The following is a 16,196-nucleotide window of genomic DNA, read 5'->3' on the forward strand; positions in this document are numbered from 1 at the left end:
CTGGGGAACTATTAGGGAATTTAATCGGGTTCTGCTTCACTGGCCACTACACATATGTTGCTTGTTGGGGACATTCTTCCTTTCATCTGTAGACCTGTAGATTCGTTGCAAGTAAGTAACGCGTTGTGCGACACCGAATCGGTTGCCGTTGAGCCATGTCATAAGAGGCTCAGCGAAAGAAGAAGAAGAGGCGGAGAAGAATAGCGCACTCAAACCATGCGTTGGAATTGATACATATGTATGTCCAAAGTCGAATAGGATTCCTTGTCCTCAGCTTCATTAGGCACAGCCGGTACTACATTCGAACAACTAATAAAGACATAGACTTCTGATGTAGGAATCATCCTGAGAGCTGACAGGTGTGATTCCCGCAACAAACGTAGAATGCGGAGTCAGAAACGAGGAAAGCGTAGTGAAGTCACACAGAACTATCACTTCCAGTGTCACAAAAAAAAACTGTTCAAGGTCATCGCACAGTTCACTGACAATCTCGTTGTATTATAGCTTCAGGAGCTCGCTGTGCACGCTTTTAGTAATGCCGTGCAGCTCCTCGATCTGCTTGAGCATTCCAACGAGAATCCTTGCCAATTGTGCCGTTGCTTTCCTATACAAGCAGGACACCCTGTGTCCAGCAGCGGCCACAGCACAGTCGTTTTTCGCATCCAACAAACGCAGCACTAACTGTAGGCAGAACGCAAGACAGACGACGTAGGAACCATTTTTGAAATGAGAATGTTTTTGTTTTTTCTGATTTAACTGTTTATGTTATGTTGAGCTACTGAGCTTTTTCAGCAGCATAATTCGATGAGTATTATTATATTTATCAATGTAAATCTTAAATGTATTAATAAAATTTAGCTAAAAACAACATCAGTAGTAAAGGAAGACTCGAATAGGTCATCTTCAATGGGGACTGGAAGAGGCATTAAGGCAGCACCGGCAGCATTCGCTATCGCTCTATGGAGGAGGTACACACCGATTGAGTGAAGCACCTTATTTTTGACCTTTTCTATGTCCTACATTTTCACTGTCTCTCTCTGGATGACGCTGCTTATGGGTTTTGCCCAGAAGCTGGGTTTCCAGTGAAAGGCTGTTCGTGTCCCAAATGTTCCGGTGATAGGCATTCTGTAGGAGCTTTATGATTGCACCGAAGGCTGCGCAAGGACCTTTGCGCAATCATAAAGTTCATCCAGAATGCGTTCCACCGGAATATTTTGGACACGGACAGCCTTTCGTTAGAAACCCAGCTTTTGGCAAAACACATAGGCAGCGTCAACTGAAGAACGACAGCGAAAATGTAAGATATGGAGCAGGTCTAAAATCAGGTTGTTTCACTCTTGGAAAGTGATGAGACGCAGCTGGAGTGGGAGGCAATGCAAGAAAGATTGGGGTTAGGCATTGAGGGGTAGCCTGTGAGGTGGATTGTGTGGGCACTCACCTTTGAATCTCCGCTCGGAAAATTTAGGCCGTCGATCTCGTCATCTGAGCGGCCATGTCGTGTGCCTCAGGCAGTTGGTCCACCAAGCAGTGAAAGTACTCCGTGGCTATGGGCTCAGTGCTAGCATTGCACCTGGAGTGGTCTTGCTGAGACGCCTGCTGTCCCGAGTTCGTGGGCGTCTCCGGATTGGACAGCCCCATAGAGGCCAAGACGAATCCTTATCTGTCGCTCATGTTTTTGACGATTATTGTTCCGATTACCCCGTCCGTTTCGAGTAGCATTCAATATTACGTGTGCTAGGTTTTACAGTTTCGAGATCAGACGTTCACTTTGTAATGGGAATCTCAAGGCACTGCTGATGGGCGATATTCAGTAGCAGTTTTCAGGTCTACGAGCAGTCGACTCGACGCGAAACAAAACAAAAGCTCTGCTCTGAAACAAATACTATTCATATGTTTGTAACGTGCAACGAGTCTTTTTTTCGAGAGCGGTGTTGTGATTTGAGAGAGCTGGGCACGCTAATATTTTCCGGCTCTAGCTCGTCGGCTTTGCGGGTGGAGTTGTTGCCCTCCTAGATCAACCCTGACTCGATGCTGCAATTACCAATAATATTATCAGAATTTAGCGATTTTCAAATTTCGGTGTGTTTGTTTACTCACTCACTGTACAATCTCCAACGACGAAAGATCGATCTTCCGGTGTAGGCTGAATAAAAGTGAAAATAAGCGTTAATTCAGGAAGGTGCTACACTCAGAATTCCCATCCCGACCTTTACTCTCGGTATCGAGCCACAGAACATTTGGGGACTTTTCTTCCGAACACTTCAATCTGAATTTCACTGACAAAGATGGCATATGAATACTTATAAAGATTGATTAAGCATGATAACACTTTAACGAATAAAAGTTGAATTAAACTAGCGATTTTGTTAATAATACTTATAACTGTGAATACTAAAAAACATTCCCCTGAAATCCCAGTGGGAACTGGTACCTTAATGACTTTGGATCGATAATTGTTTTCATGAAGATACAAATTTACGCGATTGTCAAGCATTCGGTCTCTCTGAACGATTCTTTAATCTTTAGGGTGGCAAAAGGCGAGGCCAGCATCCGCTGCACCTACGATTCGGTACGGTGTTCCCTGAAGCAGCCGTACTCGGAATTCTAGACGGAGTCTGGGCGAATGGGATAGCCGAAGGTGGTTATGACAACCATGAAGACGATGGCCGCAGGTGGCTTTGGCGCGGCAGCATGGTTGGCGTTTGAACAACCAGTAACGATGGCCGCAGGTGGCTTTAGCCCTGTAGCATGGTCTGTGATCCTCTTAAGCTTTCTATTCCCGCGCCTTGGCGCGCGCTAGAGGTCGACCCTGAAGGGTGTTCCTTGCAGGCGACGACTTTGAGCGGAAGGCGGTTGTCTACTCCAGCTTTCGGCTTGCTGCGCTCTGCGGCTTTAGCCGCGACTGGAAGATGGGGTGCGTTTATACAGCGTAGTTCGCTGCCCCGCGCGAATCGCGAAAGACCGTCCGGTCTTTGAAGCTATTGCGCCTTTGCTCCGAGCGGGATCTCTTGCGGGACTCCCGTGGCCCGCCACTCCACTTGTACAAGCAAGGGAATCACCGAGTGCGTGAGCTGCACAAAATTTGATGAAAATCCGTTTTGCGGACTTTTTTTTCTTCGCACTCACCCAAAATACAGCGATCGAGCACAAGGTAAGGCTTTTCCTGGTGGTGTTTAGTTGTTTAACGACAGAATTTTCTGCGGATGGCACTTTTCTTAAAAAAATCGTTCACGCGCACAACTGGTCTCATCAAGATTTTCACAGGAAAAGGTATTTGACAAGGCCTGTCAGCCAGACATTGCCCCTACCTGTTAGAAACCCAAAGCATCCCTGCCTGTTAACAGTCAAAGTAACCCTGCGCATGTTAAAGGTCAAAGTAACCCTGCGCCTGTCAAAAGGTGGTAGTTTGTATCCCTGGACCTGAAATCTTAACCGATTAATTCTTCCCGCCAACCTTTCAAACTACGTTCTCCGTCGCTTCAGGCCCGTTACATGTTTTGAGTGCGTTTGTGTGCTCAGACATAATATAAAAGCTTGGTTTATACCGTCAATTCGACACTCGTGCTGTTCACATTGTACCACTTGTTATTGCCCTGAGTTGCAGGCCTGCCTTTCGATTCGTATGGAGAAGATTTTATTATTTCAGTGGCATCTTCAATAGCAATCCTATTTTTTTTGCTTAGCAAATCACTTATGCTTCTCTTTACTTTTTGTTGGTATTCCTCATTGTTTTGGGCCTTCCTCTAAAGTGGAAGTGGAAGAACCTGCTGCCTTTTAGTATTTTTTGGATTACCGAGCTTCCATCTACTTTTAAACTTAAAAGAATAGGCAAATGATCTGACCATACCTGTGCTTCACATTTGTCAACGACTGAGCTACCATTTTTTTCACAAGCGGGAAATTTCCAGTTGGATAACCTTGGCTGGGGCGGGAAGTTTCCAGGCTGTGTGGGCTGTGCATGGTATGTGCATGGTATTATGATGACATCAATCCTGGGACCACTTCCAAAGAATTCGAAACGGGATAAGCATACTTTTTTTATTGTGCGATGTAAAAAGTACAGAAACTAAACCCGTCCTTGATACTTTGCATGTAGCCAGCTATTTGGGAAAAGTATTGTAAATGGAATAATGTAAAGCATATACTTAATGCTTTAAGGACATCAAGAGTAAACGGTCATGCAAAACGAAGGAAGCGGATTATTTTGTCAATGCTTTTGCCTTTAAATGAAAATGAAAAACGATGGGACGACCAAAAACGACCAATCCAGTGGAGCATCAACACCATGGTAAATAAAACCACTAAATGCTCCCCATTTCAGCTTTTGTATGGCTATGAGCCACGAGATATCCTCAAGAACAAATTGACGAGCGTGGTCCAAGGTCTGATAAGAAACGTTACGATGCCAGACTTCCTAAGCTAACCACATATAGCCTGGGTGATGTCTTTTTCAAGAATGAGCCGTATATCACGGGCACATCACGCAAATTAGAGCCTCGCTAGGTTAGGTTGAGGCGGCTGTCGGGCGGTTTCAGCCCGTTGTGATACCGCATAGGATCATTCCTTCCTGTGTTGTGAGACTTCCTGTCAGCAATTATCCCATCCAGATGCTCTCACAAAGTTCGCTATCTTCCTGGAACATAGTTTGGACACCTCCAAAATGTCGTGTAGAAAGGCTAAGCCCAAGTGCTGTAGCCTTCTTCTGCTGAGAGCTTGGCAGGAGCAGAACAGGTGTTCCACTGTCTCCTCCTCTTCCTCTTCCTTCAGCTGCGGCAGAAATCATTATGTGGGGTCCCCAGCCTGTTAGCGTGGGTGCCTATTAGGCAGTGTCCCGTGAGGGACCGTATGACTACGCTGCACCTTTTCCTGCCTAGCTTGCAGAGCTCGGAGGTGCGCGTCTTGTCCATGGTCGGCCATGTTTGCCGAGTTATGCGACATTCTGGCACTTTTATTGCTCTTTTATAATAAGCTTACAAGTAGCCATTGTCATACAGATATCCTCCTTGTCTTGGAGACGGGGGATTGTAGTGCCAGATCTGGCCAGCTCGTCCGCTATACAGTTGCCCTCGATATCCCGGTGGCCCGGGAAATTGGGCTGTCGCTATAAATGTTTAGCTTGGTTGCCGTAACAGCAACCGCTTCTAGTCATTCTAGAGCCTCCCTGAAAGCTGTGACTTCCACTTGAAAGACGCTGCAGTGATCTGGGAGCCTGAAGGAATTTAGGTTAGCTGTTCAGAGTAGATTCCCTCTCCGACTCTGTCTTCCAGCTTTGATCCATCCGTGAAGATGTTTATGGCCCCATCTGGGCCTAAGAGTGCCTCGAGCCATTCGTCTCTGTGAGTGATGATTGTGTTAAAGGGAGTGACTGTGTACTCTCTTGGAACTTGGTAGTCTGTTTTTGAGGGGACGGTACTGCTATTATTTAATATGGCTGAGTGACCTATGCACTGTGTCACCCATTGATCTGAGTCTCTTAGACGTATTGCTGCTGCTTCTGCCCGTTCCTTTCCTGCGAGGTCAAGGCTCTGTGGGCATAGGATGGCATTTAGCGCATCATTTGGGGTGGTGCGAAGAGCTCCGCTGATGCATAGGGCGGGAGTTCGCTGAACTTTGCCCAGTTGATAGGGCCGGCCACCACACCGTAACTCCGTAGAGTAGTATTGGTCTAACTATAGCTAGATATATCCATTGGACTATGCTTGGGTTCATACCCCATCTTAGCCCAATAGCTTTTTTGCATGTGTAGAGTGCAGTCGTTGCCTTCTTCACTCTGTCTTTGACATTCAGGTTCCAGTTAAGTTTCTTGTCAATTACCAACCCTAAGTAACTGGCACTGTTGCTAAAGGAAAGTCGCAACGTCGTCCGCATAGGCGATTTGGGGAGTGCCAGACTCATTTTGGTTTTTGGTTTTATTGTTATATTTGTAACGAACCTTCTTTTTGGGCCGCTTGAGTTAGCTGGGCTCGCTCGGCGGTTAGCAGGCTCGGTGCAACGAATTTGTATTGTTGCCCCAACGACAAATAACAACAACTTCCTTTTTCGGTATTATAATTGCCCTTTATTTATAAGGCGTTATACAAAGGCTTAGGTCTAGATATAACAATTGATCTTAACTATGTGTTTCCAACACACACGGGGCTCTCGTCGAGCTTTGGCATGCCACTCTAATCCGCACTCTACGCCTCGCAATTCCCTCCTAGATTGTGCAGGTGGGTGTGGATCACCACTTAATTTAGACTCACTCTGATGGGCAGGCCTGTTTCTCTGCTTTCCGTTATGCGCTTCACTTCACTCGCTGAACGGTACCGAGTTAATACTTCTGCGTTAAGTGGGTTTTAATATGCGCGCGCGACAACTCATCTACGAAAGATCACGCTCCGTCGCCGCAGCCTCCTTTTATAATCCCGCCTTAACGGGACCTCGACTCGGCGTAGGTAATTTTCCATTGTCGTCTCCTGGCTTCAGCATTCGCAACGGGACCAGGCCAGTGGCGTGATCCCATGACCTTATTTGGTCAAGCGTCAGCCCGATCCCACCGTCTCCTCTGCCTCTCGCACGTCCTCCTTTTACAACTTTTTATCATTTCCATTTTTACCTGCAATGTCCTAGGACGAAATCACATCGTTTACCCCCGAACTAGTGATATGGGTCCCCTTCTATTAGCTAGAGAAATGGGTACCCATCTAGTAGGTTATCAATCTGCAGTTCATTTCATATGTACTTACATACATATATACAATTTTTTATACCCGATACTCAAAATGAGTATTGGGGTATATTAGATTTGTGGTAAAAGTGGATGTGTGTAACGTCCAGAAGGAATCGTTTCCGACCCTATAAAGTATATATATTCTTGATCAGCATCAATAGCCGAGTCGATTGAGCCCTGTCTGTCTGTCCGTCCGCCCGTCTGTCCGTCCCCTTCAGCGCCTAATGCTCAAAGACTATAAGAGCTAGAGCAACGATGTTTTGGATCCAGACTTCTGTGATATGTCACTGCTACAAAAATATTTCAAAACTTTGCCCCGCCCACTTCCGCCCCCACAAAGGGCGAAAATCTGTGGCATCCACAATTTCGACGATAAGAGAAAACTAAAATCGCAGAATCGTAGAAGATGACTAGATCTTCTAGAGTGCAAAATCTGAACCAGATCGTATAATTATTACAGCCAGAATCACGAAAACAATTTCACTCTTTCTCGCTCTGTCTCACTCTAACACACAGGTTTCATGGTCGGTTTTGCCAATTGCAAAATATGAGTTCAAGGATCTCAGAACCTATAAAAGCCAGAGCAACCAAATTTGGTATCCACACTCCTGTGATATCGGACCTTGACCGTTTCATGTCCACATTTCGCCACACCCCCTTCCGCCCCCGCAAAGGACGAAAATCTGAGGCAACCACAAATCTCAGAGACTATTAAGGCTAGAGTAACCAAATTTGGTACACACACTCCTTTAAGATGTCACTATAAAACGTATATCTCAGAATTTCGCCCCACCCCCATCCGCCCCCACAAAGGACGAAAATCTGTTGTATCCACAATATTGCAGATTTGAGAAAACTAAAAACGCAGAATCATAGATAATGACCATATCTATTAGATTGCTGAATCTGGATCAGATCAGATCATTTTTATAGCCAAAAGGAACAAATCAATTTGCAGTGGCTACGCAGCGCCCGACGTCACGCTCAGACTGATTTTCTGTCTCTCTCGCACGCACTCTTTGTCGTGTCGTTTAATATTAGCGGCGTCTGCCGGAGGAGAGCCATACTGACTTAGTATCGGGTATAACTGTAGAGTTGCGGTGTCCGCAGCAACTCACAACGTTCCCCCTCGTTTTTATTGAGCCTACGCAAATGTCGTTTACTATACATTTTTAATTTAATTGCTTTGCTTTGCTTTACTGTTTAATTTTGAATAGTTTTAATCACTTGGTCAGCCGCACTGATTTGCAGAAACGCCAAACGTATGTGAGGACCCATACTGGGAGCCTCACATAGTAACAAGAGTTAAGTGATTAATAAGACAACCTGAAAATATAGTAAGTCACAATGGAGCGAGATTTGTATCAGTCAAAATCATATGCTATGGTAGTAAACAAGCTAGTTAAGTTTTGCATAGCCGAAATCCCGCCAAACGGCCAGCTCACACGGAACAACCGCAAAGAAAACAGCGAGGAGAGAGAGCCATGCTCAGCCGGCAGCAGAGCGGATCTCTTTCGAGAAAGTCCCGTTGGCCCGAAAACGAGCGCTAGGCGTGGGGAGAACGTCGAGCGACCGTGGCGAGAGGAGGGGTCGATTTTTGGAAGCGAGCGAAGACGGAACGTCGCGGACAGTGAAGAGATAAAGAAAAAGTGTTGAACGGCCGCGCGCCAGAGAGGAAAGAAAAAGCATGGACTAGCTGCAGGAACACAGGCGCCGGATCCGCGGGTGAGCTGGCCGATGGCCAAGGTAGTAGTAGGAGTAGAAGGGAGTGCAAGGGGAATCAATCCAATAAAACTTCGATCATATAATTAAGAACTCTTTGGCTTCCGACTGCGGTCATCTCTCCACCCCCTCCCCTTCCGTTTTCCTGACCGTTTTCGGTCACTACGCTCCCGCTCTGACTCTGGCAACAGGGTTTTACCCTGCTGGAGTGAGAAGTGGTACGCGTTTCGGCAGGGGCGCCCCCCCCTTATCCTTTTCCTTCACCTCCCCGGACCCGCGGCCCACCTCGACCTTGGCAACAGGGGTTTTACCCTGCTGAAGTCGGGGAGTGCAGCGTCTCGGGTGAGTTTCGCGCCGCCCGGCCCAACGCCCGCTTTCCCCCCCCCTAATTTCTCCCGAAGGCCCCGTCGTTGACGGCGGCTCGGCGATCCCTGCGCCAACGACCCGCCTAACGAAACCTAACATTGAGAAGCCGCAAGAGGTATATAAGCGCAATTATGATAAAAAAAGGACGAGCTAAGCACGGCTACAGACTAGGAGTCATGGTAGCAGTTCGCTGCAGGACGCAAGTTGGCCTAGACCAGTAGACCTAGACGAGTATCTAGACCCATATGAAGTCACCAAGGTTAAGCGGAACGGTCGCTATGACGTCAGAAAGGTGGCTCTAGTCGAAGGCCAAGCATCACCGCAACGAGCATATGCCATTTTGTCTCAGAGAACGATGATATATTATCATCTGGGACAAACGATGATGAGCAGGAGGGCCGAATGTAAAGGAATGGGTGTAGCGCCATTTGGCTAATAATAATTGTTATTAGGATAGTATTTTATGAAGTCTAGTGTAAGTTAGGCTAGGGCAAAGAGGGAGCGCAATAAAAGCTCGCTCTCTCGCTCTTGGCGAATTCGCCTCGCTTTGCCACCGTAGGTAAGATAGGCGCAGAATAAATTGTTTGAATATATGTAGGAATAAAAGTCGAGAAAAATCTATGAAACCGAACGCACGCATTTCTTTTTTTCGTCGTATTAAAAATACAAAATTGCAGTCACCCAAGTTTTTTCGGTATCTTTTATTTAGAAAAACTATTCTAAATTTTAGTGGCGCCCCCGTGTGGACTTGCAATTTAAACGTATTAATTCAAGTGGAAGGCAAAAGTGACAGTGACACAGTGGAGAAAAGATAAATAGCCAAAATCTAGTATACCTACATGTACATGCATGTGCATGTGCTGCAGCTAAATTGCCAAAGTGACCGCGACGTGTGTGCAAATAACTAAACAAACCAAACTAAAAATCACCGCGTCGGTCGTGCAATACCCTGACTGCAGCTACATATACAAGAGGAGAGTACAGCACCTGGAATTTCCTATCTTCCCAAGAGGTATTTGTGCAAAAAATTGAAAGCTCGAGTGAAGACGAAAGATTACAAAACTCGCAATTATTGTCTTGTGCTGAAACAATTGCACCTCGCTTTCAATTCTTGGCACATACGTATGACATAGTAGAGCTAGATTGCATGCTGTAGTTAGAGTTGAGCATATACATACATATATTAATACATATATACATACATATGTACATCTAACCCTCTTGGACGCAATAACTAAACATATAACTCATTTTAACTGCAATCGCTGTCGCCCCTTTCCCCTTTCTCGTTTTCGTTGTGTCAAATATATGTACATACATATATGTATAGTTGGGTCGTTGGCCAAGCACGCATACCAATACGCAGCTGCAGCGGCGAATTTTTTCGTCTCGCTTTCGCTCTTCACCGTTGCTTATCGTTGTTCTTTTGTTTGGCGCGCTTGATCCAAACCAAACACCAAGTGACGCGCTACCCTGTTTTCGTCGGGTATATTCGTTTGGTGTCAGTAGGATCCAACTATCAATTAAGACAAAGTCGTGCCTCGCAAATCAATTTAGCGTCGATCGTTGTCGGTACATACGTATACACAAAATCCATTCTTCAGAACTACAGCGGTGAAATTTTTCGTTTTCGCTTGTCACCATTGCTGTTCATTGCTATTCTTGTGTGGTTTTCGTGTACGCGCCAGCTAAGCGACGCTCTACTCTAAATTTGTCGGGTATATTGGTTTTTCACCTCGTTTGGGTACAATTACCCATTATTTCATTGAGTGCCTCGGCATTAAATACGATTATTAAAAACGATCTTTCGCCTTCAGTTGCTTGTATTGAGAATCAATATGACCTCAAAAGCCAACAATATCGCCCTTGAAGAGCTGAAGAAAAAGCGCAGATGCCGTGTCAAAGGCATTCGTTTATTAGCAGACCGTTTAGAAGCGGGGGATATTCCGCTGGTATTGACGGAGCTCGAGTGCAGACTCGAAACGCTGATGCGTAGCATTGACACGGCACGCGAACTTCAAGAGAAGATTGAAGATATAGACATTGACGATGAATTTGGAGTCGAGTTGGAAGAACTCTCAATTGTCACAAAGGCAAAATTAATGTATCTAATTTGCGCATTAAAGACAGCTGATGAGACAATACCGGCAGTACCAGCTTATGGTGGCCCAACTCGTGCTCGCCTTCCGAAGTTAGCTCTGCCGCAGTTCAGCGCCAACTTTTCGGACTTTAAAAACTTCATAGGTTTATTTGAGACTCTAGTTCACAATGACCAAAGCATTCCAATTATCGAAAAGTTCAACCATTTGCTTTCGTGTCCCTCCGGTGAAGCGTTGGGAACAGTTAGGGCTTTCCAAAGTAACCGAGACCAACTACGAGAAAGCAATGGCTAGCTTAAAACGGGTCTACGATAATGATTGTCTGATCTTTAAAAATCACATTGATGTCCTATTTAGTCTTCCCAAAATGACCCAGCAATCAGCATCGTCCTTAAGGAACCTTATCGATACCGCCTCATCCATATATGGTTCGTTGTTGTCGATAGGCGATGATAAAAAGATCTCGAATGCGATGATTGTTCATCTCGTCTTGAGCAGAGTCGATCCGGTGACCAAATAGAAATGGGAAGAACAGCTCGATTATGACAAACTGCCACTTTGGACGGACTGTGAAAAGTTGCTTAATCGCAGACATCAGCATCTTTCGGCCGAAAATTCGGACAAACCAAAACAGGAGCAGAAAGCTGTGCCAAGCAAGCCGCATAATCGGAGCTCATTCGCGTGTTCCACCGCGAATACCAAAAACCAACAATGCAGCTACTGCAATGCGAAAGGCCATTTGTTGACAGATTGCAGTCCATTTGGTCGGCTAGCAGCAATGCAACTGTTCGAATTCGCAAAAACTGCATCCCTGTGCATCAATTGTCTGCAGCCAGGCCACTCTGTAGTACGATGCAAAGTTAAGAAGTGTCGAGTGTGTGGCTGCTCACACCACACCTTATTGCATAGGTACACAGTGGTGAATAAAAGTCTGGCGTTACCATCACCCCCAGAGAATTCTTCTCCTCCTCCCAATCAGAATCAGACAGCTATGGATAGAGTTATTCTGGCTACGTCGATCGTAAACGTCCGAACAAATAATGGTGAACATGTTTTGGCCCGAGCTCTGCTTGACTCGGGGTCTCAAACCAATTTTATAACTGAGGACTTAGCACAACTCTTACAGATCCGTAGGGAGGAGTCGTGTATCAACTTGCTTGGTATTGGTGAATCCAATTCATAAGTCAAGAAAAAGATACACACGGTGGTGAAGTCGCGAATTACTGGTAGTGAGTTTTTGGTTGATTTCTGGATTTTAAGGTCCATTTCGGGGTATCACCCTGATCAGACACTTAACGTGAGTGACTGGAAAATCCCGAAGAACTTACCACTTGCAGACCCATATTTCTTCAAGCCACAGAAGATAGATATGTTGATAGGTGCAGAAACATTTTTCGAACTTTTATCTGTTGGTCAGATTCGACAAGGTCCTGACTATCCAACTCTGCAGAAAACGCTTCTCGGCTGGATTGTGTCGGGCAGATACACTCCAAAGGTGACTGCCACCCAAGAAGCGAGGAATTGTTTGAGTTGTCGAGAAGAGTGAGTGACACACATCGACAACACATTACAAAAGTTTTGGTCACTGGAAGAATTGCCGTCTTCTAAAAAGTCTTTATCTCCTGAACACAAGTTATGTGAAAAGCATTATAGAAGCACTACTCAGGTCGTGCCTTCAGGTCGGTTTGAAGTAAGACTGCCGTTCAAATCAGATCCCAGTATCTTAGGAAACTCCTTTGAAGTGGCTAAGCGGCGTTTTTTATCGCTTGAAAAAAGATTGTCTCGTGACCCCTAGTTACAGAAAATGTACTTGGAGTTCATGGATGAGTACCTCTCCTTGAGTCAGTGTGAGGAACCACGGTTCCCACAGGCCGAGTGCGACCAAAAGCACAGCCGGATAAAGGCGGTGGGACGGTCGGATAAAGGCTGACGGCTGGCCGGATAAGGCGAAGGTCACACGCGAGAGGCAAAGGAGACGGCGGGATCGGGCCGGCAGTAATCTGACGCATGACCAAATAAGGGCATGGGATCACGCCACCGGCCAGGCCCCGTTACGAAGGCCGTGGAAACCAGGAGACGGCGATGGAAAACTACCGACGCCGAGCCGGGGCCTGGCAAGGGGCTATAAAAGGAGGCTGCGGCGTTTAAGCGGGGCTCTTTTCCCGTGGATAAGTGATTGCGCGCGCACGTTGAAACCCGGTCGAAACGTAAGAGTGAAACCCGGTACGGTTCAAAGAAGTGCAGTGAAGTGTAGCAACAGGCAGACAGGCCCCGCCTGCCCCCAGAGTAAGTGTAAATTAAGTGGAGATCCCCGTACACCGGTGGAAGCTAAGAGGGGTGTGCGAGACGTGGAGTGCGGATTTGAGTGGCGGGCCAAAGCAATAGCGGAGGTCAAATTGCCCCAATCAGTAGCCTCAACGCTGCCACACCCGACGAGAGCCCACGCGTGGTGGAGATCCGTAGCTAAGAGAAATTGTAACACCTAGCCCTAAGTCCTAATAGAATTGCGAATAAAGCGAAATTCAAGTAAAGAAACGGAAGGTCTTATCATTTGTCGTTGGGGGCAACAATAAAAAATACGTTGCGGCGAATCTGCCGACCGCTGAGGGAGCCCAGCAAACTCAAGCGAGCCCAAAAAGCAGGTTCGTTACATCACATTTCTACCACAGACAACACAATCCCCAAAACTCCACATTATTTCATTCCACATCAGTGTGTGTTGAGGCCCCAAAGCACGTCGACCAAGCTCATCCTCTCAGGTGGCCTTGAACGACATATTGATGGTCGGTCCTACGATATAGGATGAGCTGTATTCGACATTGCTCCGATTCAGACTACACAGGTACGCCTTGACAGCCGATGTCAAGAAGATGTATCGCCAAGTCTGGGTCGCTGATGCGGATAGACAATTTCAGCTCATAGTCTGGAGAAGAGACCCGTCTGAGTCCTTGAGAATATACCAGCTTAACACCGTAACATATGGGACTGGACCAGCTGCAAAACTCTCATTCCCTAAAGCTGCTGAAGTTATTGACTCCGACTTCTATGTCGATGACATGTTGACTGGTGCTGGAGCGTAGAGGAGTTAAAGACAATTAAGTCTGATGTGGCTCAGGTTCTTCAAACCGCTGGGTTTGAATTGACTAAATGGTTTTCGAACTCACCTGAGGTCACCGCATCCGAGAGCACAGTTAAACCGAGCACAGTTAAACCGATAACGATCTGACTCAGAGTCAACTAAGGCGTTAGGAATATCGTGGCTGCCACACGAAGACGTCTTTAAGTTCCAAATTGACACGTCAGTTATGGGTCTCTGAGCGACAAAACGGAACATATTATCGGTGACATCAAAGCTGTTTGACCCCCTTGGCTTGTTAAGTCCTTTAGTAATTAAGGGAAAGATCCTACTGCAGGAGCTTTGGCTCAACAAGCTAGATTGGGATGAGTCAATTCCAATGAACTTGGAAACAGCATGGAACTTATTAAAAGAATCCTTGGGTCAGTTGGAGAAGATTACCATACCTCGATTTGTGCATACTGATCCCATGTCACCGATTCAAGTACATGCCTTTGCCGACGCATCCATGAGAGCTTATGGAGCCTGCGTCTATATCCGTAGAAAGACTGCAGAAGGTTTCAAGGTCTCCTTGTTGACTGCAAAGTCGAAAGTAGCGCCACTCGAGACGAAAACGCTCCCAAGGCTTGAGTTATGTGCCGCTCACCTTCTAGCAGACCTTTGTCACCGAATCAAATCACTGCTCAAGGTTCCAATTGATAAAATGATATTCTGTTCAGATTCAGAAGTTACTCTTCATTGGATCAGATCCCACCCTTTGTCGTTGTCAACATTCGTTGCGAACCGAGTAGCGGAGATTCAAAAGTGGTCAAGTGAAGCTACATGGCGGCATGTGCCAACAAAACAGAACCCAGCAGACATAGTTTCGAGAGGTTGTGGCGTAGAGGAAATCGTGCAGTCGATCTGGTTTGGTGGACCAGAGTTCTTAAAGTTTGAAGAAGAGAGCTGGCCCAGAAATCCACACTTCGAGCTTTCCGAAGAAGAGATACAGATGGAAGGTCGGAAGAAATCGGTCGGACTGACCGTCGCGGCCAAGCCAAATTACTTAGTGGATGTAATCGAGGGATACTCGTCACACCTCAAACTGCTAAGAGTGTTCGTTTTCGTGTTAAGCTTCATCCGAAAATGCAAAGACAAAAGTCTCAACTTTGGAAAAATTCCGTCATCCGTAGAATACGACGAGGCGTTTCTAAAAATAGTCGAAATAACACAGAAAAATGAGTCTCAAGAAGGTATTGAAAGGGTTCGTAAAGGCACCAAGCTAGGCCCCAGTCTTCAGCGTTTGAATCCCTTCATCCATGAAGAGGCTGGGACTTGGTGCTCTTTTTCGTTGTTGCGAGTTGGGGGGCGACTAGTTAACGCTCCTTTGTCATATAATGCCAAGTTTCCCTTTTTATTGACAAAACGCTCGCAGTCAGACGAATTTTCATGCCGGCCCACGAGCACTCGTGAGTATCCTTAGACAACGCATTTGGATAGTGAATGCTCAGGCGGTCTGCAGGGCGACAGTTAGGTCGTGTATTCGTTGCTTTAAATGCAAGCCGCTACTCCAGACCCAAATGATGGGCAACTTACCCGCAGACCGGCTCCGTGCTCTCCGCCCATTTTCAGTATGTGGCGTTGATTTTTGTGGCCCAGTCTATACGACTCTGAAAATTCGTGGAAGGCCCCCTTATAAGTCCTACATAGCGTTATTTGTCTGTTTTGCGTCCAAGGCGGTTCATTTAGAAATTGTCTCCGATTTGACGACTAATTCCTTCTTGTTGGCATTCCAAAGGTTCGTCGGTCGTCGAGGATGTCCGCAACGCGTGAACTGCGACAAAGCGAAAAATTTCGTCGGAGCAAGTCGCCACTTCAGCTAACTGCGGAGGAAGATAGAGGCGGAAGCGGACGCGATACGCGAATTTGCGTCAAGAAGCGGGTGCGAGTTTGTCTTCATACCGCCTCGAGCACCGCACATGGGCGGACTTTGGGAGGCCGGTGTGAAGTCTGCCCAGGGGCCTACTCCTACGGGCAGTCGGAAGCGCCCTCCTCACCGCAGAGGAGCTGGAGACCGTGCTGGTCGGGATCGAGGCGATACTCAACTCGCGCCCGCTAGGACCCTTAAGCCCAGACCCAAGCGACGGAGACGCGCTGACTCCCGGGCACCTGCTGACAGGCGGGCCGCTCATCGCACCCCCAGCACCCAGGACCCCGGACCAGGAGGGTCTGAGCTGCTTAAAGC

General features: G+C 46.7%; 1 long non-coding RNA gene across 1 annotated transcript; it reads right to left on the bottom strand.

The window, feature by feature from the left end:
• Positions 1-739: 739 nt before the first annotated feature.
• On the bottom strand, positions 740-3,285 carry LOC26532291 (uncharacterized). The gene is made up of 4 exons (XR_001453458.2): positions 3,127-3,285; positions 2,098-2,143; positions 1,439-2,031; positions 740-1,358 (listed from the first exon to the last, which is right to left on the bottom strand). It is a non-coding gene; the product is annotated as an uncharacterized lncRNA (long non-coding RNA).
• Between the last annotated feature and the right edge of the window lie 12,911 nt (positions 3,286-16,196).

The sequence above is a fragment of the Drosophila pseudoobscura genome, chromosome X (genome assembly GCF_009870125.1).
Source record: "Drosophila pseudoobscura strain MV-25-SWS-2005 chromosome X, UCI_Dpse_MV25, whole genome shotgun sequence".
Lineage (NCBI taxonomy): Eukaryota > Metazoa > Arthropoda > Insecta > Diptera > Drosophilidae > Drosophila > Drosophila pseudoobscura.